Source organism: Dermacentor silvarum, chromosome 1 (genome assembly GCF_013339745.2).
Source record: "Dermacentor silvarum isolate Dsil-2018 chromosome 1, BIME_Dsil_1.4, whole genome shotgun sequence".
Lineage (NCBI taxonomy): Eukaryota > Metazoa > Arthropoda > Arachnida > Ixodida > Ixodidae > Dermacentor > Dermacentor silvarum.
The window spans coordinates 275,853,854-275,877,422 of record NC_051154.1 but is presented as its reverse complement, the minus strand read 5'-3'; positions in this window follow the sequence as shown (position 1 = coordinate 275,877,422).

Here is a 23,569-nt window from a genome sequence, read left to right as displayed (position 1 = left end):
TTGCGGCACTTGTTAAAACATCTTCTGGTCTGCCCAATGCAGATGAGAAAGAAATCTCACTGACCAACTCACATGCGCATGTAAAAAAAGTTGCAGTGGCTTAGCTCGGCTATGCCAGGATATACGTAGCGTTAGCAAAGGTTCAGCTGATTATTCTTAGCTTTCCTGGTTGTTTCCTACGCTCAACCGCTAATTGCCAGGCAACTACTTCGGGATCCGATGAGTCAAGCTTCTCCGTTCTTCTGCGCTGTTGAGCAGCATTTGCGCTCTCCTTCTCCATGGCTATACCACACTGGCAAACGCCAGTCAGAAGCGCAGCGGCTCCAGCGCAGTGTCAGACGGCGACTGCACAGCGAGCGCGCGCCGGCGCCAGTGCGTCTACCACGGCTACGACGTCACTGCTCTGGAATGCGCAGACCGGCAGCGGTGTGTCGCGCGCGGCGGCGGCGGAGTGCGCGAGAGGTGCCGGCTCCGGTGGCTCCGGTGCGCAAGCCGTGTGACATCACTGATCCTTGCGCATGCGCAGCACGGCTCCTGATGTGCCGCGCGAAACGGGCTTGGCTAGGCCAGTTTAGCTAACGCCTACAAAACATGGTGGCCGGCCTCGTGTTAGCCTACAAAACATGGTGGCCGGCCTCGTTGGGCAATGTTTTCGTGCTTGCTAAGAACGATATTTGTTCCTGCTAAGAACATCAAATTCCCTTGGTACCTTGCCACGACTATCTTCAAATAATTAGAGGCCATGAATGTAGAACACTATCTCCTTCTTTTTACACATGGAAACCAGTGTAGGGATGAGTACTGGCACATACCACTTTCAAATGTTTACCAGAATCTCCAAACTTGTACTTATTAGCTACTCTGGATTTCTTAGGTTTCCTGATCTGCGCCACGACACTGAATTCCATCAGGTGGCCATGAGATCTTATCAAGGTTGCTGCTACTCATGGCTTGACAAATTCACTTTTCACTAGTTTAGTCCATGCTTAGCAGTACTTCAGGAGTTTTTTCTAGGCATTTATTCTTCCGAGTCATACAGTTTATCATTTGTGGTCATAGCGTTCGTGCAAGTCTTGTTGTTTACAGGTGAAGTAGAAGTTAAAGTAGAAAGGTTGAAAGTGTGACATGTGAGACTCAGTCCAACACTATGTTACTATGAAGACAGTGGTTTTTCAGCTGTTTTTCAAAACATATTTCTAACTTTTCAATGTCACTTGCTCCTATGTGCATGTCTCCAGAGAGCATACTTTATCTTGACTTGCCCATTAGAGATGTTACAAAAATTACTAAGTCAAGGTGATTGCCAAGAGCATGCCAGAATCTTCATCTTTGTGTGACATACTGTCTTTTGAAAGTTTTCATGCCATTTAGTTACATGGCACACGCAGTATACCCACATTTTAGTTTTCTCGTCCAAATTGCATGGCAACGCATTTTGATGAAAAAGGATGAAAAAAGAAGATGAAGTCACCAGTGGGAGCGGACGCTTCTCGTTTCGGCTCCGTCGATTTATGAGTGTTTCCGTAGTTTTTTTTTAATCCTGCACCCAAAAGCGGCACATCATCGAAAAGAGCAAGTCACCGTTAACCCAGGGACACCAACTTTTTGGGTGAATGTGAACTTTACGAGTTTTTGCGGCACGAAAATCACACGAGTCCCGTGTGAGCGCCGCCAGGCCTAACAACGGTTGGGCCAGGCGCACCCTTCGTTGGACTCGGGAATTGAATGAATTATCACCGAGATGGAGATCGACGAGGAAGGAACTAGGGAAACCCCGGATAACGGACCCGACGGCGCAAAACGCGTTTCCACGGGAGAAGACGCTGAGGGCGTTGCGGACGGTTGGATCGAAGTTACCCACAGAAGAAGGCATCGCACGAACGCCAACGAGATGGCGGGAAAGGACGACAACCGCTCGCGAAGCCCGATGCGCCGAGGCGGCTGAAGCATAGTGAACAAATTCTACGAGCAAGTAGGATGCCCAGACTACCCCGGGATGATTTTAAGATAATTGTTCGACCGAAAGACGGGCTGAATATAAGGAACACGTGCGGACTGAGTCTCGACGAGGCGATACGCAAAGAAGCGGTAGTGGGCGACGACGAGATGATCACGATCTGTCCCAATCCCACGCAAAACATCCTGGTGATAAGCACACCGGACGAGACAACAGCGACGAAAATCGCTATGATCAAGGTTTTGACGATCAACGGAAAGAGGCACGAGACCAACGCGTACGTTTCGGCGCCCGAGCAAATGGTAAAAGGGATTATCCGAAACATTCCCCTGAAGTATACCCAAGACCAGCTCACGCATGCGTTGGTGAACTCGAGAAACCCCTCTTTAACGTACGCCAAGCGGCTCGGCAGTACGACCACCGTGATATTGTTGTACGAAGGAAACAGAGTCCCCACATGGGAAAACTTCACTAGCATCATAATAAGAGTATCCCTGTATCGGAAACAGATTGACTTTTGCAAGTAGTGCGGCAGGCTCGGCCATCGACCCGACGTGTGCCCAAGACCGGAGATCAAACTATGCCCGACCTGCGGATCGAAGAACCCAAGCAGCGAGCACGAGTGCACGCCCAAGTGCCGGATTTGCGGCGAGGCGCACCCCACGGCCGACCGAATGTGCAAGGCAAAATACAAGTTGCCGCACATAGTGAAGCAGAGAAGGTGGCGGGCGAGAAGCAGAGCAGAAATGGAACGCACCTTGGAAGATGGAAAGACGACCCCCCAGCGGACCCTATCACCATCGCGATACAGTATGGCGGAGGGAAAAGGCCAAAGTCGCTCGAGATCCAGATCCCTCTCGCCGATAAGAAGACGGAGCCGAAGTCACAACAGACGTAAGAGCAGAAGTCGAAGCCGGAGTCGGAGTGGAAGCGGCAACCGGAACCGATACCGCCCCCTGCCAGACGGCGTGCGGCCCACACACGGCGAGACACAGACAGGGACGCGCAAAGTCACCTGGTCCGACATAGTCGCGGGGAGAAATGGATACTGTGTAGAGAGCACCCCCGCCACTGGCAGTACGAGACGAGCCCCCGACCGCCTCCTGGCGGCGAGGATGGAGAAAATGGAACGAGAGAACAAGGAACTTCGAGAAGAGCTGGGCAGGGCCAGAAAGCAGAACGAACAATCAGCGAGGAAAATCGACGAGCTACAGCAGACGCTGAACGAAATATTGAAGAACATGAGAGGATCCTCTCGTGAGAGTATCTCCTCATCCACCTCACGCGAGGCCGCCGAGCGAGGCGATGTGACCGCGACAGAAGGGGAAGTCGGGGAGATGGACACCTGTTGCCGCGAAGAAGCACCGGCGACGGCGGGCTCCAAACGCAAGGGCACGAGCGACGCGCGACCTACGGAAGACGCTGTGGACCACGCACAAGCACCGAAGAGACCCAGGTCAGGAGCCAGAAAGATAGACGCTATCGAAGAGATGGTGAACAAACTGACGGACAAGACACAGCGAATGTTTGACATGCTCCTGACAAGGCTGAACGAATCCGACGAGGGACGGAATGCGCAGTACGCAGCGGTCAACACCCAACTCGCGGTCATGAATAAACGAATCGAAGATCTGGAACGCGGGACGATGCAGCTGCAGCAACAGCAACATTACCACCACCTGCCCGGAAGGGCCGGGGTACCGTCACCACAAGCGGTAAATGTTCCGGCCATCATCACCAGCGGCAACAACGCCAACACCGCCCGCACCGGAGAAGGAGGGATGCACGGACAGTTGTGTCCCCCCAACACCTCTGCATAACAATCATGGCTGTGTCCCGCAAGTCCGACAACAAACGCATAGTTTGGCAGTGGAACTGCAGGGGCTTCAAAAACAAAAAAGCAACAGTGGTGCAATACATGAAAACGCTTTCAAATAACAAACTTCCTGTCGTGATTGCCTTGCAAGAACCTTTCGACTGGCCCCAGCTCCCGGGCTACGTTACGTGTTGTACCCCCTACGAATGCATGGGGAGGGACGTCAGGGTGTGCACCCTGGTTAAGCGTGGGACGGCCTTAATCGAACACGAACTCGTGCTCCACGAAGAGTCCGACATAGACCACGTCCTGATCGAAGTCTTTTCGAGTAGTGGAAGAAAGAAGACCGGCATCTTCGTGCTCAACGTATATAGCTCCCCCTCGCAAAGAAACCGCACTCACACTTTCGACGCCCTCTTTCGCGAAGCGATGTCCAAAGCCGCCTCCAATCCCTTGCTGATATGTGGAGACTTCAACGCGCCGCACACACAATGGGGATACGGAGCTGACTCACCGAAAGGGAAGAGGCTAGCCGGACTGATGGACGAGCTCGGCCTGACCGTACTCAACGAACCGGCTTCGCACACCAGGATCGGACAGGGAGTGTGCCGCGACACATCCCCCGACCTCTCCGTCTGGTCGGGCGCGGACGCGGTCACTTGGTCGAACTCTTTCGAGGACCTGACGAGTGACCACAGAATCCTGTGTGTGACCGTAGGAGATAATGAAAGTGAGGAGGACGTCTGCCGAAAGGCAAGAATCGTGGACTGGGATAGATTCCGGAAAATAGAGAACGAGACAAGAAGGAGGGCCCGATTGAAGACATCAGCGAATGGTGCAGAGAACTACTCGCGGACGTAGCGAAAGCCACCGATGAAATTGAATGGACGGACTGGAGACAAGAATCCCCCAAAGAAGTAGGAGACAGATCCCGCGGAGCTGGGGACGACGACGCTCCCCAACCGTCCAGAGTGGACAGCCGGCTGGCACATCTCGTTGCGGCCAAGATATCCATGCAACGGAGAGCGAGTAAGCAAAACCTCAACAGGAAGATACGCAAGAAGATCGCCGAAATCAACCGGGAGATCGAGACGCATTGCGGCCGCCTGTGCGAGCAAGAATGGCAGGAGCTGTGTGACACGATGAACGGGAACATGAGCGCGGGACGCACATGGAAGATTCTCAGGCACCTGCTCGACCCGGGAAGCACCAGAACGGCGACCCGTACAGAGATGGCCAAGCTGCGACACAAGTAGAAGGACGACCCGGAAGCCTTCGTGGAGGAGATCGTGCAGACACACCTCGCTCGACCGGAAGGGAAGAGTCACCCCGAGTACTGCGGGGCTCCCAACGAGGAGCTTGACGCTGACTTTTCCGTGCACGAAATTAGAGCGGTGCTCCAGCTATTGAAGACCAAATCGGCGCCCGGTCCTGACAGGATCACCAACAAAATCCTGAGGAACCTGAACGACAACGCCATCGAGAAGCTCTGCGAGTACATCAACTCGTGCTGGTAGGAGGGCCGTATTCCGCAAGAGTGGATGTCCGCGGACGTTATACTAATACCGAAGCCGGGCAAACCGCTAGAGGTCCGAAACATGAGGCCGATCTCCCTCACGTCCTGCGTGGGAAAAGTGATGGAGCATGCCTGCCTCAACAGGGTGACGACGCTCCTCGAGAAGCAGGACGCCTTCGGCACCCACATCATCGGTTTCCGGAAGGGACTTTCCACGCAGGACGCCATGCTGCAAATCAAAGAACAGGTAGTGAACGCTCTGAGCACTCACGCGCGCGCCTTGCTCGGGCTAGACCTCAAGAGCGCCTTCGGCACTGTGAAGCAGTTGGCCATATTGGACAAGATCAGCCGACTCGATCTCGGGGCGAGGTTTCACCGATATGTCTGCAGCTTCCTGAATGAACGCGAGGCGACGGTCAAGATCGACGGGGCCACGCCGCGAACAGTCCGAATGGGCGGTGCGGGAACGCCGCAGGGCTCCGTACTCTCCCCCATGCTTTTCAACCTCGTCATGATCGGCCTGCCGGAGCGTCTCGACGCGATAGAGGGCATCAATCATACGATCTACGCAGATGACGTGACAGTGTGGAGCACGGAGAACACGAGCGTTGGCGAAACGCAAGACCGACTGCAGCGGGCCGTCCGGGAGGTGGAGCGGCACCTTGAAGACAGGGGACTCGTCTGCTCACCCGACAAGTCAGAGATCCTACTCCACAGACCGCGCAAGAAAGGACCCCTCCCGCAGGGCGTGCACGACGCCCGCCGTTTGGGCGTCCACGTCACGACTAGGGAGGGGACCCGAATACCGACGGTGTCCAAGTTGCGAGTGCTCGGCCTGTGGCTGGAAGAGAACGGTGCCAACCGCGAGCTGGTTTCCCGACTGCAGAAGAAAGTAGCCGCCGCCACGCACCTCGTGCGGCGGGTCGCGAACAAGATGAAAGGAATGAAGGAACACAACGTGAAGAGGGTGATACAGGCGTACGCGCTGAGCCATATATCGTACGTCGCCGCGTATGCCGACTGGAACAGGAGTGAAACCGACAAGCTGAACGTGGCGATCCGCAGGGCGTTCAAGACCGACCTGGGGGTACCCCTGTACACGCCAACTCACAGGCTCCTCGAGCTGGGCGTACACAACACGCTCGAGGAGGTCGCCGAGGCGCAGAGAATAGCACAGCTGGAGAGGCTGTAGGGCACCAAAACGGGAAGACGAATCCTCGACCTGCTCGGGATTCGATATCATGAGGCGCGGGGACTGAAGGAAACACTGCTACCGGAAGTCAGGGACGCCATACAGACGGAAAACATGCCGAAGAACATGCACCCGGTGCATGACGTGCAAAGACGTAAACGAAGGGCGGTAGCAATCCTCGAGGAGCACGGAAGACGAGAAGGCGTCTTCTTCGTCGATGCAGCCAGGTACCCGCGGCCCGCCGGTAACATTGATGGCGACGAGGGACGACGAGCACCATCGCCACTACAACGAAATGTGCGAGACGAACCGGGGATGCCAACACCACCATCACTACTACTACTACGACAAAAACGGCAGCAGCAACAGCAGCAACATCAACGACACGGCCGGCCGACGGCGGCGGAGCCCGCCTTCTCCATGGCGGTCGTAGATACGAAGGGAAGGATTCGAGTCACGGCATCAGCTAGGCTGCCGTCGGCCGAAGCAGCGGAGGAGATGGTCATAGCCCTCGCGGTACTCCACGGAGGTACGGAGGATAGCCTGATCATAAGCGACTCTAAATCAGCGATCCGCAACTACACCAAAGGTTGGGCGTCTGCGGATGTGGCGCGCATGCTCAACGCCAGAGCCGGAGACTTCGTGTCCGGCAGGATTACGAACAAGTCCCTCAAATGGTTCCCCGCGCACATCGGGGAGCTTGGTACTACAGAAGACAACAGCCGCAACAACAACTATACTAACGGCCGAAAACACACCGGCATCCCGCCCAACCACAACGAGCGTGCCCATCTCGTCGCGAGGCAACTTACCCGCCGCGACGCGATCACCCACAGGGCAGCCGCCGTTGTTTTGCGGGACACTAGCGGAGTAATTACCAACACAACCCAAATCGCGGCGGACGGAGCTGGGGGCCACGGGGACGCCGACTGTGATATCGAGGAGTTTCCGGCCTCGTACCGAGAGGTTCTTGCACACTACAGGAAAGAACGTATGACACATCCACAACCCCACGGGCGGCTGGACAGGTCCCAGGCAGTCGACTTGAGGCGGTTGCAGACGGGCACTTTCACCAACCCCTATCACCTGCACCGCCTGTGGCCCGCGCGGCACCCGTCGCCCGGCTGCCCGTCGTGCGAGCACGAACGGGCTGACATGGCCCATATACTTTGGGAATGTCAACGCCCTGAAGAAGAAGAAGGACCAAGAGGAAGGGGGAAGATAACAGCAGGACCCTATCAAGCGGGGAGCCTCGCTGAGAGATGGCAAGCCGCCCTCCTCAGCGAGGCACCCGAGGACCAGGAGTGGGCCGTCCAGCGGGCCAGGGCCATTGCCGAGGATCTCGAAAGATTTTTCTCCGGCGATGGACCCCTGGCAGCCTAGCCCCGGGCATCAACAGCCTTAACCGCTGGACAAATAGTTTATTCCTATCCTATCCATTTTGACGCTTTGGAGTGCGCTCCCCTGCACCATGTGGAGTCGTGCTGAGCTGGCTCCTTGACACCATTTTGTCCTTGCAGCTGCCTTCTTGAGTTTTATAAGATGGATGCCTGAAAAATATTGTGCGCGGAAATGAACACGAGGAAATATTGTGAAACCATGTAAAGACAGTCAAAGAAAAAGGTCAAGGCACTAAGAAGAAGCCTTAGCAATAAGTATTTCTACTGCAATGCATGTGAAACATGTAAATAGCTGTAATAGTCAGTTGCCAAACCAATTTCTATTTTAGACTTAAGGAAAGAAAAAAGAAAACTGGCCGGTAGGCCTCAGTCCAGCACCAGTGTTACAAAACTTGTACTAAAAAAATAGAATATTGGTCATTGTTGGCACACTTCGTAAACGCATCTCCTCCTCTAGGGGAGAGAGCAGTGATGGTATTGTGTGCATCTCATTTCTGACGTTATCAACAAATATAATTCCTGAAGGGAATTCGGCCTCTTTGGCTTATCTAAAACAAAATAATCAGCCGTCAAAGTAAAGGGAACATAGCGAGTGGAGTTAAGAAAAGTATAAAGACTACACTCAGCGTACACAAGTGGCCAACAATAACGCAAATGTGGTGCTAGAAGAACGAGGGGACATGACATGAAAATGAGTGAAACCACCTTTAAAGAAACCCGTCAAACTTATGAGACCAAATTCTGTACGCTCTGCTTATGCTCCAATTGAAGCTGATTACAATATGAAGTACTCAAATCTGCAGTCATTTAACTGAACAGTGAAGCGTGTAGTTTTTATGTAACCTACCGAAAAGCAAAGAGTGCAAAGCTGTATGACGAATTCCGATGTGTCACAAACACCACTTGTGACACATCCTAGGCACGTGCTCACAGTGCCCCCCCCCCCCCATTCTAGTTATCAGAATGCGCAAGCCATAGTTTGAGGATCATAGTTGCAGTAGGCATGACAATATGGTCCTCTAGTTCAATGGATATTACTGCTTGTGATTATAAGAGGTAGCAAGGCCTGTTACGGCAAGCTTACCCACATTTCAAGAATGACAAGAAACAGTTCACTGCGGCCTGCATCTAAGCTTTCTAAAAGCATGAACTTATTTTCATTTATGAGGTACGCAGTGGGGTTCATTTTTGAAGGACTCGACTCTTGCTTCGGTTTGAAATCTAGCATTTTACATTCTTCAAGGCATGTAAAAGCTTCAGTTAGACCAACGTTGCTAGTTTATTAGACCAACTCATAGTTTGTGCATGACAAACGACTGGTAAACCGCAAGGCAACATTTTACTTTGATAATTTATTTCTCTACGAAAAATATCAAGATGGTAAATACATTTCAATCTGCCCTGCAATAGCAAAATGCACAGTGCACGCTTGAAACCTACCGAGGAAGGTTGATTAAGCCATTCATGCGACATAATCTTTAAGTGCCAACTCATACTAGCAAATGCACAGCCAAATCAAAAGCAGTCAAAGTGGAGACCGACCCAATAGCAACAATGTAGAATGTCCCTGCCACAGTAATCCTACAACAGAAGCCCTTATATTCGATTCCAGTGCGTAACTCACGGCTTGACCAGTCACCGAGTACATAAACAAAGCGCCTGTTCACATTCGCACCGTGCTCGGAAACCGCAACACGAGACAAAAAATCGCACATAAATTCACACTAATACAGTACATTGGCAAAAAAGGTTTCTTAATCAGCCCAAAACAAGAATTCCCAATGCGTATTCAGGCAATTTAACATTACGCGCCTAACTGACCTCCTGCAGCGTGCAGATGTATGCCTGAGGCAAGTTTCTAACTGGCGCTAGCACTGCACGTAACTTCACTTGCCGCAGATAACCCATGGGAAACACACTGTCAAGCGCGCGCCTTAATATAACGAAAGCATGCCGCCAACAAGCTGACGCCTTTTGTTATGTAACTCCTTAGTTAAACAGCGCTCCGCACACCGTAGACTGCGAAACTAAAGGCCCGTTTATAGGCCGACGTTTCCGGCGCGTGGGCCAGCGTCGTTTGCGGCCGGTCACGCTACGCCGGTTACGCTGCGCCAGCCGAAACGCTATATCCGACGCGCGCGCCGTTGGCTGTTATCTTCGGAGCATGCGCAGAACGATCCCAAGCCCGTGCGCGCGCTTTGAACGGCTGTTTGCGACCGTCGGCGTAGCAAGGGCGAAGCGGCGTGGGCGCCTTTATTTCTTGGCGCGAAATGCATTGTGGGTCGGCGCAGTCGACGCGACCAACGCGCGAATGGGTGAGGAGCCAATTCGGCGCCGGGCACGTCGGGGCGCGCCGAAGCCGCTGGTTACGTTGGCTGCGCCGGTGCGCTGGACTATAGAGGGGTTCGTTTTCGCCAACGTGACGTAGCGTGCGCGCGCGCGCGCGAGCGCTCGCGTTACGTCGGACTATAAACGGCCCTTAAATAAATTCAACCACATAAAACACACGCTAAGCACGCTCCGCAATGGCACGGAATCATGGGCTGTTAAAGAAACCTTTTTATGCAACGCCGCGCCTCACTTATTATTGAACACACCGTGCTTCACTCAGCGTTTGCTATTTTGAAAGCTCTTACGGATAGCGGCAAGTGATAAACTCACATGCAGTCATCGCGACGACTGGCTTTTTCGATTGACATCGAATGACGCAGCACGCATACCTAGTCCGTTGGCAATCGCGGCGGCTTCGCGATCACTGCCTGGCCATGGCATGTCATATACGCAAAATGTGCCACGTAAGTTAGAAATCACTTACCGTGGAGGATTTGTTGTTCAATCCAACGAACGACGAACGGCTGTCCTTCTTTTCGCGGCGGCGAAACGTGGCTGCCGCAAGATTTTTCTTGGATGGCCTTGGGTGCCCTTCGCCTGCCCGGGCCTGCCCGCTGCACGGATCGTCTTTCTCCGGCGCTGTGCTGTTCCGCGATGTTGTGCGGGCGCGCGGTGGGGCGACTCCGAAACAAAAAGTAGTGCGCTGATCTCCACACCAGTTTGCACGCTGGATGCCTGTTTTCTTACAAGAAAAACGATGCGTCCTTTGCTCTGCCTGCGCGAGTGATACATCGCCATGTTCCCGACCAGCCTCCTGCAATTTAAGCAGCAGTATATGCTACGTTTTGCTCTCTGTTGCCGCAAGAGTGGAACGGGCATTCCACTCTCTCTCAGATGGGCGGAGTAGAAATAGCATTTCTCTCTCGCTGCGGATAGAGTGAACAATGCATTTCACTCTCCCTGACATTTTGCGAGAGTAAAACAATGCCTTGAAGAGTAAATCGGCCCCTTCACTCCTGCGATACTCTCCCTAGTTTTTAGAGTGAAGAAACAAATAACGTACAAAACTAACATCATGTACGCAGACGCTGCTAGATACAAATGGAAGAAATGCGCAGCAGAAGTGATAGACTAGGACATGAAGACGGTCACGCGAGCGCCTCTTTGTACACCCCCTCAATTACCAAAGCACTGCAGAGTCCGTTGCCATAGCTCTGGCCTTGAGAGAGCAGGAACACAGGGGAAAACAGTCAATTATCGTCACAGATTGCCAGGAAGCCTGCCGCACGGCTTTATATGAACGGCCACCTACTGTTCTGCCGTACACCACGTGCCTTGACGAGCACTCCACCCCCCCCCCCCCCCCACCCCTCCCTGCATTCTTCTGAGCACCACGACTGATCACCGCGACGAAGCAAGAATGCGACGCGGGCGACGACATGCAGCGCCGGGCCTTCTCCGCGACGAATCGAGAATGCGACGCCGGTGACTTCAAGCGGCACCAGGCCTTCTCCGCAACTAACGAAAAATGCGACGCGGGTGACGTCAGCACCCGCCCCACCTCATTCCTACTGGCGAGAAGCCGGAAAAGGGATTTAAGGCAGAATCGTTCGATTGTGAGAGAAAGTCGCCACCAGCCGCCTCGTCGGACTGGTGCGCTCTTACTGCTATGTGAATGCTATTACATGCTATATGTGTACATACTGTGTAAAGTTTTTCGTCTCCTCTTCCTCTGCTCCAAGAGTCCGTCTCGCGTCCTCGGCCCCGGGTCAAAATACTACCCACAACAGTCATCAAACAACTGGGTCATGAATTAACCTCGAAGGGAACAAAAGGACAGATTATCTAGCTCGAGAACTTATCAACCGAGTAGAGTATCCCCATCCCGTCAACGAACCTTATTTAACAACTTCAAAAAACTTCTCGCTCACCAGCGGGGCACACGTCAAAAATATGGCGTCCCCCACACATATTTAGACCGGAACGACGCCACAGACCTCCGTAAAATACAAACGGATGTTTTCCCAAATCTTTCAAAATTAAGCAACATTTATCCGACGCTGTATCGGGACGCTTGTCTGTGGTGTGGCGGCTTGCCAATATTATACCACATCTCATGGAGGTGCGATAAATCGCCCGGAAATTTAGACTTTTCTGGGTATCGAAGTCGTAAATAGCAAGGAGCAGTGGGAGGCAGAACTCGCCAGCTCTCAACCGGAGGTGCAACTGGCACTTTTGGGTCAGGTCAGGCTGGCGGCTGAAGCCAGTGGAACCCTTGACTTGGGGCTCCACCAAAAACGTTCCTTTCCCATTTTCCCTTTTCCCCTTTACAATAAAGTTTCTACATCATCGACACAAACAGCTCCCAGAGATTAGGCAAACGAATATTCAGAAGCAAGATTCCCCATAAAAAAGTACCCACATTTCTCTGACCCCGTGGAAATCCCTGCAAAGAATCGATCCCGGCGCCAACTAAGGAACGAGCATAAGTTGGCTACAGCAGTTTCTGAAGCTGGCGTATGGCGGCGCTGCATATGTCAACAGTTTCAAATGTTGCATACCTCTAGCAAAGCGTTTTTCTGCTCGTTTCTGTGCTGCAAGTTGCACTCACGTTATTGAGGTGTTTCTTGTGCTAGTCGTTTCCGTTGTGCTGCTCACGGTTGGTGGAGCGGGCATTCCATGGCTGCCCTATTTTCGGCGGCATAACGAAGACGTTCTGTTTCAGCACGCCATCGCTTCCCATCCTCAACCTCTTCTACTGACGTAGGTCTCTTCCTAGTACCCATTCTGACTGCTGCGACACGGGGTGTCTATAGTTGTATTTGTAGCTGTAAATGCGAATGCCTTTAGAGCTACCAATGCTAAAGTCACTCGCTCGCGGTCAGCGCTGGCTCCTCTCGTACATTGTTTTCATTTCATTCATAATGAGAAACACTTCGGGTTCCATTCCGTACGTCGTCTCCTTCGTCGCAAATATTACGCACCCCTTCCCCAAGTGTTGGCGTGGCGCGAAGGAAATATACTCGCTCACCACGCTGCAGGCCCGGATTGGGGACTAAACTATTTCCTTGCAAATTCGTTTTCTTTATTTGCGATGGCTACCGAGTCATCCTGTCAAGGCCATATATATGGTTAGGCCTAAGCGGGTAAGGGTGGGTAGGCAAGAAAATACTCTCGCATTTAATATTTAGTGGCGGAGAAATGCGACACAGCGCCACCACCGTCCACAGCATTTAAACTTACAGATTCCACAAAGCTCTCGCGCAGGTGCGTCCAAATAGCAAGTCGGCGACGAACGCATCCACTTTAGTGCGAAAACAGATGAAAAAAAATTAGCATAGCTTGCACTGGAGGCGCAATGCTAAAGAGACAGCGGAGTTGATTGCCACCTAGGTAGGTAGTCCTGGCTTTTGGGCTAGGATAAGCACTACCAAGTCATCCCGAGCATTATCCGGAATTTATTGATTATTGATTGATTATCGATTAGCTATTGATTGGCGATCGATTGGCTATCGCAAGGTACTGGCTACGTATTCGGGTTAAGCTAAGCACTACCAAGTCATTCCCAGCATTTCCAGGAATTCATTGATTATTAATCGATTAGCTATTCATTGAATATCGATTGGCTATCGATGACTGACTAAGCTTAAGCAGTCCAGCCATGCTTAGCTAGACTTAGCCAGGCTCAGCTTCACTGGCTCACAGGGGTATGTGCCATTGCGCTTGCACCCTTTCTGCACAACCGCCAGGATCGGCGCACATTTTCTGTACACGACACACCGACCAACGGCCGGCTTAAACAGCTCCGCTGCTAAAAAAAACAACAAAGAAAGCCATTCGCTGTAAAATATTAAGAAGAGCCAAACAAATGAATTATATTAATGATGGAATGATGCGTTTGGAAGGGTATATTTGTTGCTGTGAGGAGATGTAGGTAGCGTTTCTTTCAAGCATAATTTTGCAGAGAACACAGCCAGCAACCGGCACAGTTTGCAGGGTATATAGTAAATAAAGTTGGTGCGCTGTCCTGAGTTGAGCCATGTCTGGCGATGACGGCAGTTTCGGTGAAACGGAAGTCTACGAGAGACTATAAAAGAAAAAAAAAATCCGAGGACACCTAAGCACTTATGAGTTGTGAATGCGACAGCCTAAACGTCCAGTTGAACGGCACTGAGCGGTCCTTCAAATTTTTGCGCTGTGAGTAAAGTACCGTATCGGTAGGTGCTGCCCGAGTCAGCGAGCAGGAGCAGCCTGCGGCGCCAACACCGCATGCACCGACGCGGCGATGCCCTCTCCCCTCACGCAACACCTGGCGCTCTGTCGCGCAAGCAGGTGTTCCCTTTCTCCCGCTCTGCCAACGCTTCCTGGATAGCACAAGGCCTGTGCACTTGGATTCACGATGTCATGCTACCTTGCCTGATCGCTAGAAACTAATGAGGATGCTGCCGAGCAAGCCGTGGTGATTTTGACGTCACCGCTTTCATCACGCCGGGCTTGAGAGTGGAAATTTGCACCCAGTGCCCAGGCCTGCTAGCTATAGGATGCGCTGGCTCTGCTCCTTCGAGGAGCGCTTGTGCCGAGAGTGAGAGCAAGGCTGACGCGGCGTCGCGGCGATGCCCTCTCCCCTCACGTAACCCCTAGCGCGCTAGAGCGAAAGGCGCTCCCTTTCGCCAGCTCTGCTCCGTTGAGGTGCGCTCGTAACGTAGTGTCGCAGCCAATGGAAATGCGAGATAAGGTGCCGTTTCACTCCTACAGGCTACAGAACCAGATTTTTCGCTCAATGGGGCATTTGAAGCGTTCCCATTTATAAAAAAGAAAGAAAGAAAACTGAAGTATAGCACATGATTCATCGTGAAACTACAGGGCAGCCAAACCGCCGTGGTTGCTCAGTGGCTATTGTGTTGGGCTGCTGAGCACGAGGTCGCGGGATCGAATCCCGGCCACGGCGGCCGCATTTCGATGGGGGCGAAATGCGAAAACACCCGTGTACCTAGATTTAGGTGCACGTTAAAGAACCCCAGGTTGTCGAAATTTCCGGAGTCCCCCACTACGGCGTGCCTCATAATCAGAACTGGTTTTGGCACGTAAAACCCCATAATTTTTTTTTTACAGTGCAGCCAGGCGGTGGTGTGGGGCGCAAGGCTTGTCTGCCGTGCATCCGAAACCAATGTCGTTCCAAAAGAAGGACTACAACGCGAACATTTATTTATATTGCAGTTAAGACTTAGTACGTGAATGTTCGTCCATGTGTTTATTAGTCCAGTTTTGTAATTGTTGACGACTTTCCGACGACAACTATCATGTAAAAGAAGATGAGTAGCCGGTGCCACATATTTATTTGTTTATTTTATTTTCAAATACTGCATACCTATGCAGGGCTATTACAGGAGTGGAGTACATAGAATATAAAAATGAAAGAACAGTAATATCACACCAATGCTTCTACAAATTCAGATAGTGCTATTTCACGAACACAACCGGGTAAATCATTCTAGCATTCAATATCTCTCGGAAAAAACTGTCTTTGAATATGTTAGTGCGCGCAAAAAAGGGCTTTAGGTTAAGGTTGTGACCACGTCTAGTCGGAAGAGCACTAGCATAAACGATGTAGTTATCATTAGATAGTCGGCAACACGAGTGAACAAATGAATGTAAAAGGTTCAAAGAATCCATATCACGTCTGGTACATAAGTGAGGTAACTTCAAGGAGGTCATTGAAGATGAGGGTTAAAAATCACGGTCATAGCGATGGTGAATGGAAAGAACACTCTTCCTTTGGACAGATTTAATTTTATTCATGTCGCACACTTTATATGGATGCCATACGCATGAAGCGTACTCTAATATAGGGCAAATGAGTGTTTTGTACACTAGTAATTTAGTGCATCTTGGAGATTTAGATGACGTTCGTCTTAAATAACCTAATTTTTTAGTGCTTTAGAGGTAACGTAATCTATATGATGGGAGCGCTGCATGTTGTGTGTGAACATGACGCCAATGTATTTGTACGTCTGCGCCCGAGGAACTGTTATGTTGTTGAAAGCGTACGCATGCTGCGATGGAGAATGGCTGTTTGTAAAAAACAATACTAATGTTTCTTGAAAGTTTATCCGCATCTTCCAATCCGAGCACCATGAGCAAAACTGCTTGGAAGAATCCTGAAGTAAAGTGGGATCATTAGGAGAAGCAATTACCTGGAAAATGATGCAGTCGTCGGCATAGAGACGTACTTTGGACCTAATATTGCTGGGCAGGTCATTTATAAAAATAAAAAATAGCAGGGGTCCCAGAACGGAGCCTTGCCAAACACCAGATGTTGCTTTTATTGCCGAGCATGAATTGGAATTAAATGGAACGAATTGAGAGCGCGAGTTCAGAAAGCTAGCTATCCAGTCTATCAATTCCGGATTATTTAAAATTACGTTTACTTTATTGAGAAGCTTGTTGTGTATAACGATGTCAAAAGCCTTGGAAAAAATCTATAAATAACGCATCAATTTGATTACCAGTGTCTAAATTGCTAGCAATGTCTTGTGAAAATTCCACCAGTTGTGTTATTGTGCTGAAACCACAATGAAGACCGTGTTGTATGTTGGACAGAAGGTCGTTGGATTCCAGATACTCAGTTATATGTTTATGAATGATATGCTCCAGGAGCTTCCCGGAATTGGAGATAAGCGATATAGGTCTATAGTTGGGCAGAAGTTGTCTATTGCTTGATTTAGGCAGAGGCAGGACTTTAGCCAACTTCAAGGACTCCGGGACGGTACTTGAAGACAAGTATTTGTCAAAAACGATCGCCAAATAACGTGAACACCAGAGAGCGTAACACACCAGAAAGCTGTTTGGAATATTATCGATGACAGTGCACTTATTTGTGTCTAACTTGAGGATCAAGTTTACGATGCCATTTTGACTGATCACCAGATCGCCGATGGACAGCTCAGGATTAGAACTTTTGAGCAAAGGGAGAGCGTTATTGTCGTCCGTGAACACTGACTAAAAGTGGACATTGAAAGCATTGGCTATTTTAATGGGGTCTGAAACAGCCGTGCCATCTAGTATAAAGGAAACTGTATCGGTTTTAGTTGGGGTAATAGAAGTTCAGAATTTGCGGCGGTTAGACTGCAATAATCCTGGAAGTTCAACTTGAAAATAAAAGTTCTTAGCACTTTGCATTTTGTTACGCAGGTCAATCACGGCAGCGTCAAAGTGAACGATAATGTCTGCATTACCTGTCTTTTTCAAACGGCGCAGATGACGATCGTGACGTGAAGCTTGCAGTAAGCTACGATTAATCCATGGAATCTGAGGATTTCTCTTTTTGGTCTTGACAGGAACAAAATTATGAAAGCATAACTTCACGATGTGCTCGAATGCACGCACCAATGTGTCAACGTTACTATGAAGACTAAGTGCTTGAAAGTAATCAAAGTTGAAACCTAGCATATCTGTTAGAGATGCGCCATCAGCAGTGGCGCACCGACGGGGGGGGGGGGGGGGGGTAGGGTTGGGTGTTGTAACCCCCCCCCCCCCTGAGGCTGAGGCTGGGTTACCCCCCCCCCCCCCCCACGCGTCCAGTCCCACCAGTCCAACGTGTACCTTCAGCGCTCTGTTCACATTGTCATTAAAATTCAAGAGGTGGCTTGACGTCGAATTTTCCGGATGAAGAAAAACACTCTATCGCTGTCTCGTACTTGCTCATTCACTCTTCAATTACTTTGAGTCAGACGCTGAAATAAACATCATCATCATCCTTGGTGTCATTATAATTATTAGGCATTTTATTTGCTGTTTAATTCCTCTGGCTAAAGCACGTAAATTGCATGTTATGCAAAGTTCTTGCTTCCCCCCCCCCCCGCACGCAAAACTTTAACCCCCCCCCCCCGAACTGGCAGAGATCCTGGGTGCGCTACTGGCCATCAGCTTGAAGAAAGTCATGAAACTGCGTAATACTAGGCTGCTTTTTAACCAGTGAAGATGGAAGGGAAACGTGCAGAGCTTTGTGGTCAGAAATGCCATCAATTATGTCACATTGGTACGCAGCTTGAATTAATTGATAACTGAGAAAAACAAGGTTTAGAACAGCATTATGGCGGGTTGGAGTTTGTACAATTTGAGTAAGGCCCAGGGTTAGTGAATTCTTATTATTATTATTATTATTTGGTTTGTGTACATATATCACAATGACACGAAGGAAATAGGCAGGGAGCAAGCTGACAACTGCCACCGACAGGGGCACAACGCCAGCCTACTCTTTCAGGAGGAGGGAATAGAGGAAATGAAAACATGGGAAAAGAAAAATGGATAAGAGTTCCCTACAAATAGAAATGTCCTGACCAGTGCAACTTTGTGTTTCCCGGTCAATACCCTGTGCATAAAGGTCCCCCATGAAAAGAAATTCTGAGGCACCGAAGTCGTGTTCGTGCAGGAATATGCTAAGCCTTTGAAGATCTTCTAAAGAGCAGCCTGGTGCGCGATAGTATACACCAACAGTAATCGGCAGTTTATTTAAACAGAGCTTACACCAAGCAAGTTCAACGTTATGTGTGTCAGCGAGCACAGAAAATTTAATGTCTGAACGAATAAGTAGCGCAACACCACCACCTTTTCCACTTGATTAGTCATTGCGTACTGCTACATAGCCGGGCGGGGTAAATTCACAATCAACCACACCATCATGTAGCCAGGTCTCCGTTATGGCCACTACAAGGGGAGAGTACGACGTAACAAGAGAAAGTAAAGGCACAAACTTTTTAACAATACTTCTCGCATTTAAACGCAAAATACTTAGGTTATTAGAAATTGCTGGGAGTCAACGAGCAGTTGCTCCAGTTTTAGAAACAAAATATGTTTTAGGAACGCCACTAGAATCGCCCTTTAGAGAATCTGTACTATTGTCCCACATGTAGCGCACGTCATCAATGTAGGCATGATCATAGCGTAGTTTTACTCTGGATTCATTATCACGAAAACTAGAAATTGCGTCCCACAGTTTCTTTCATAAGGTGCGCACATTCGGGGATAAACCTTCCGTTATGTACAAACCAGACCCTTTACGTTTCGTAACACTTTTCATGGCGCGCATTTTTTCCCTGTAATCAAAAAATTTTCAATATGACTGGTCGCGATCTCCATTTACGTGATCTGCCTATACGATGACAGCGCTCAATATCTGGACATTTTATCTGAAGACGCTCAGATAGCACCAGCGTTACAGCATTCAGCAAAGTCAGTATTTTCATCACGTGTTTCCGATGAACCGTGCAAAAGAATATTGTTCCGGCGTGAACGGTTTTCTAAATCCTCGGATTTTAAACCAAGTTTAGTGACCGATTCCCTAAGCGAGGCAATTTCGGAGTTAAGCTTCTGAAATATCGCACTACGATCAGCTACAGCGGTAGAAGATTCGAGTACAGATACACGCGCCTCAAGAGTTTCAAAACGCGAGTTAAACGATTCTTTGATATCGGCAATATCACTTGCAATTTGCTTCTGACCAGCCAGTAATTGCGCGAGAAGATTAGCCATCTCAGGTGGGGGTCTAGTTGAGCTACAATAGCTATTTGTAACAGAGGTGTTAACTTTGGTTGTCTCTGCTGCACTTGCTAAAGGGACACCTCTAGGTCCAGCGTTAAGTTCAACGTCCCCACTCAAGAGAAGGCTATCAAAACAGTGCAAAATACGAGAGCAACAAGCAACAAGACTATTCGGGCAGAACAGCAACAAGAAGCGGTCGTCGGAACGATAGCTATAGGCATCGGTAACATAACATACCTGCGTAAAAAACAGGCAGCGATTTAGCAACATTTCGGCGTTGCCGCTGTTCTGCCCACTGATGCAGGCAGCCGTGGCAAAGATCTTTATAGCGCGCGGTGTTGACGTTGCTGGCCACAGGTTATCGATGATTGGCTGTGCGAGGATGTCGTCAGTTACAAGTGGAACACGTGGGAGGCCATGGGGAAAACCACGCAGCATGCCAGGGCTATCACAAACCGGGGTGACAGGGCAGTCCATAGGCATGCCATCGACAGCATCCACGTGTCGCGAAAGACGCAGTGTGGACGATAAGGCAGCGTCGCCGCTGAGCAATTCATGGCAGCATACAAAAAGCTGCGTAAAAAACATGCAGCGATTTAGCAACATTTCGGCGTTGCCGCTGTTCTGCCCACTGATGCAGGCAGCCTTGGCAAAGACCTTTATAGCGTCCGGTGTTGACGTTGCTGGCCACAGGTTATCGATGATTGGCTGTGCGGGGATGTCGTCAGTTACAAGTGGAACAGGTGGTAGGCCAACGGGAAAGTCACGCAGCATGCCAGGGCTATCACCAACCGGGGTGACAGGGCAGTCCATAGGCATGCCATCGACAGCATCCACGTGTCGCGAAAGACGCAGTGTGGACGATAAGGCAGCGTCGCCGCAGAGCAATCCACGGCAGCATCCAAAAAGCTGCGTAAAAACAGGCAGCGATTTAGCAACATTTCGGCGTTGCCGCTGTTCTGCCCACTGATGCAGGCAGCCTTGGCAAAGACCTTTATAGCGTCCTGTGTTGACGTTGCTGGCCACAGGTTATCGATGATTGGCTGTGGGAGGATGTCGTCAGTTACAAGTGGAACACGTGGGAGGCCAACGGGAAAGTCACGCAGCATGCCAGGGCTATCACCAACCGGGGTGACAGGGCAGTCCATAGGCATGCCATCGACAGCATCCACGTGTCGCGAAAGACGCAGTGTGGACGATAAGGCAGCGTCGCCGCAGAGCAATCCACGGCAGCATCCAAAAAGCTGCGTAAAAACAGGCAGCGATTTAGCAACATTTCGGCGTTGCCGCTGTTCTGCCCACTGATGCAGGCAGCCTTGGCAAAGACCTTTATAGCGTCCTGTGTTGACGTTGCTGGCCACAGGTTATCGATGATTGGCTGTGGGAGGATGTCGTCAGTTACAAGTGGAACACGTGGGAGGCCATCGGGAAAGCCACGCAGCATGCCAGGGCTATCACAAACCGGGGTGACAGGGCAGCCCATAGGCATGCCATCGACAGCAACCACGTGTCGCGAAAGACGCAGTGTGGACGATAAGGCAGCGTCGCCGCAGAGCAATCCACGGCAGCATCCAAAAAGCTGCGTAAAAACAGGCAGCGATTTAGCAACATTTCGGTGTTGCCGCTGTTGTGCCCATAGGCACCAACCTCTTCTTAAATACATTTATTAATAAAAAAAAGTACTACAAGTGGCGCTTTGCTGCGAGGAATAACAGAGCCTGCGTATACGGTTGTGCACCCCTGCTTGCTTTGGCTGGTGCATGAGTGACACAAACGTAGTTTTAGAGCGAGTGCTGTCTATCGGAAGGCCGTAGTTCTGTGGCAAAGAATACTGACTGCTCTGGATCTGCCACTGACATTCAACCGCAACGCTGGCATCAGTGTAGAGAACAAGATCGCAAGCGCAAATGCGTTTAGTTGGGGCGGCATGGGTCAGACACAGTTGGAATATTCCGAGTTAATCGTTTTGCAGGCAAACAACGATCCTGTGAGAAACCACCATCACCACATAGGAAACATTTTTGCACCATTAAGGGTGCTTGCTTTCTCTCATGACTAAAACCCCTAAATTAACTTAAGGGGTAAGGTCAAATCGTTGATTGGAACAAATAATGTTTTCTTTTTTGGATACTTTTCTTGTGTGGAAAGTCAACATGACGATAGCTGCGAAGGACGACGCGAAAACTGCATGAAATAAACTTTAATAGTTATGGCTGTCGAATTCTCGTGTCAGATATTTTGGCGCACACCAGGTGGTTAGAATTTAATGTTATACAGTTTATCAACTACGGCTGCATTCATCGCACGTGGAGTTTCAGGTCGCTGTCACGTACAATTTTTAGTCTCAATGAATGTGTTAGCCGTTGGACAGAGGAGCACATATAAGTGTGCAAAATACTTTGCTGTAAAATAGCACTGGGCCGCGATTTTGTAGCAAGGCATTATGACTTATTCTACTCTAGTCTTATCATCCACCGCTCACGGCCGGCTGATCCCGTTGATAGTGCGAGCGGACCGTCGCTCCGACCACTGACAAAGCGCGATAAGCGCGAAAAGGCATTATGACATTAAAGGCATCCCTACAAAATACCGGCCCTGGGCTGGTATTTTGTAGCGATGCCTTATGACTTATTCTATACTAGTCTTATCATTCACCGCTCACGGCCAGCTGATCCCGTTGACAACGCGAGCGGATCGTCACTCTGACCACTCACAAAGCGCGATAAGCGCGAAAAGGCATCGCTACAAAATACCGGCCCTGGTGTCGCCTATATCACTCACTCGATCTGCACAAGGACTACCTAAAAGCAGTTCTCACTTCTCTTTGCTTCGATTGATTCAAATTCAGGTTGGCCAGCCAATTAAATATTCCCGCCTTCTCTGAAGCACTCTACCTCATACGCCGAGGGCTTGCGTTCCGCTAAGTTTTCCAGATCCGCGAGTGACCTCGGACGTCAATGAGTTGTTTGTAGCGAGGCTCCCGCACAACGATTAAGCATTTCCGCTTGCTTTGTTTAATGACCACTTTACGCCGAGTCGGAGCAAGGCCCTCAACCATCGACTCGAATATAAATATTCGCGAGAAAAAGAGGGAGAGAGACACAGGGTAACGGCGGTGATAAACTTCTCGATGCTGGGGTCGCCCCACTTCGGCAACGCATAGCGCGCACGCAGGCGCGGGAGGACGAGACAAGACAAAGCGGGTGCCTCACTATAGCTGGTCGAGAGCCCTTGTCGTGGCCGGGGCTAATTAAGGGAGTCCGCGGCCCCGGCTAATCAGGATTTCAGCCGGCGTTGCGGCAGAAACCGTGACTGGCGAGAGGGGCTTTGGATGGACACGCGCGCACTTGCGAATGTGTAACGGCGGAGGGTGCCACCCAGAGGGCGGAAGCCCAGGAAGTCTACTTGGCGTGACACGACAGGCAGCACACCCCCCCCCCCCCTATTAGCAGACTTCGCGGGCGTGGCCTAATTAGGCTTCGACGGAGCACACTGGGCGCTTGTCCAAACAGGCGGACGAACGCGAAGTCCACTTCAAATTTGAAATACGACTAACGTGCAAACAGAACGAATATTCAGGAAATAAAGTGGTTAACGTAACCGCACGCACCCAGCTTGGTCCAATCTGTATTGACACGCATTTTTTGGCTTCATGACTTTCTTCCTCTCTCAAACACACTAACGCACACGTGGAGAGACAGAAAGAGAGATAGAAGAGAGAGATATTTGTGAACACTATTAAACTCCGTGATTTGTCACTTTGTTTTTTTTTCCTTTCCTGCACAAAGTCAACTAAGCCCTGAACACGCTAAAAAGA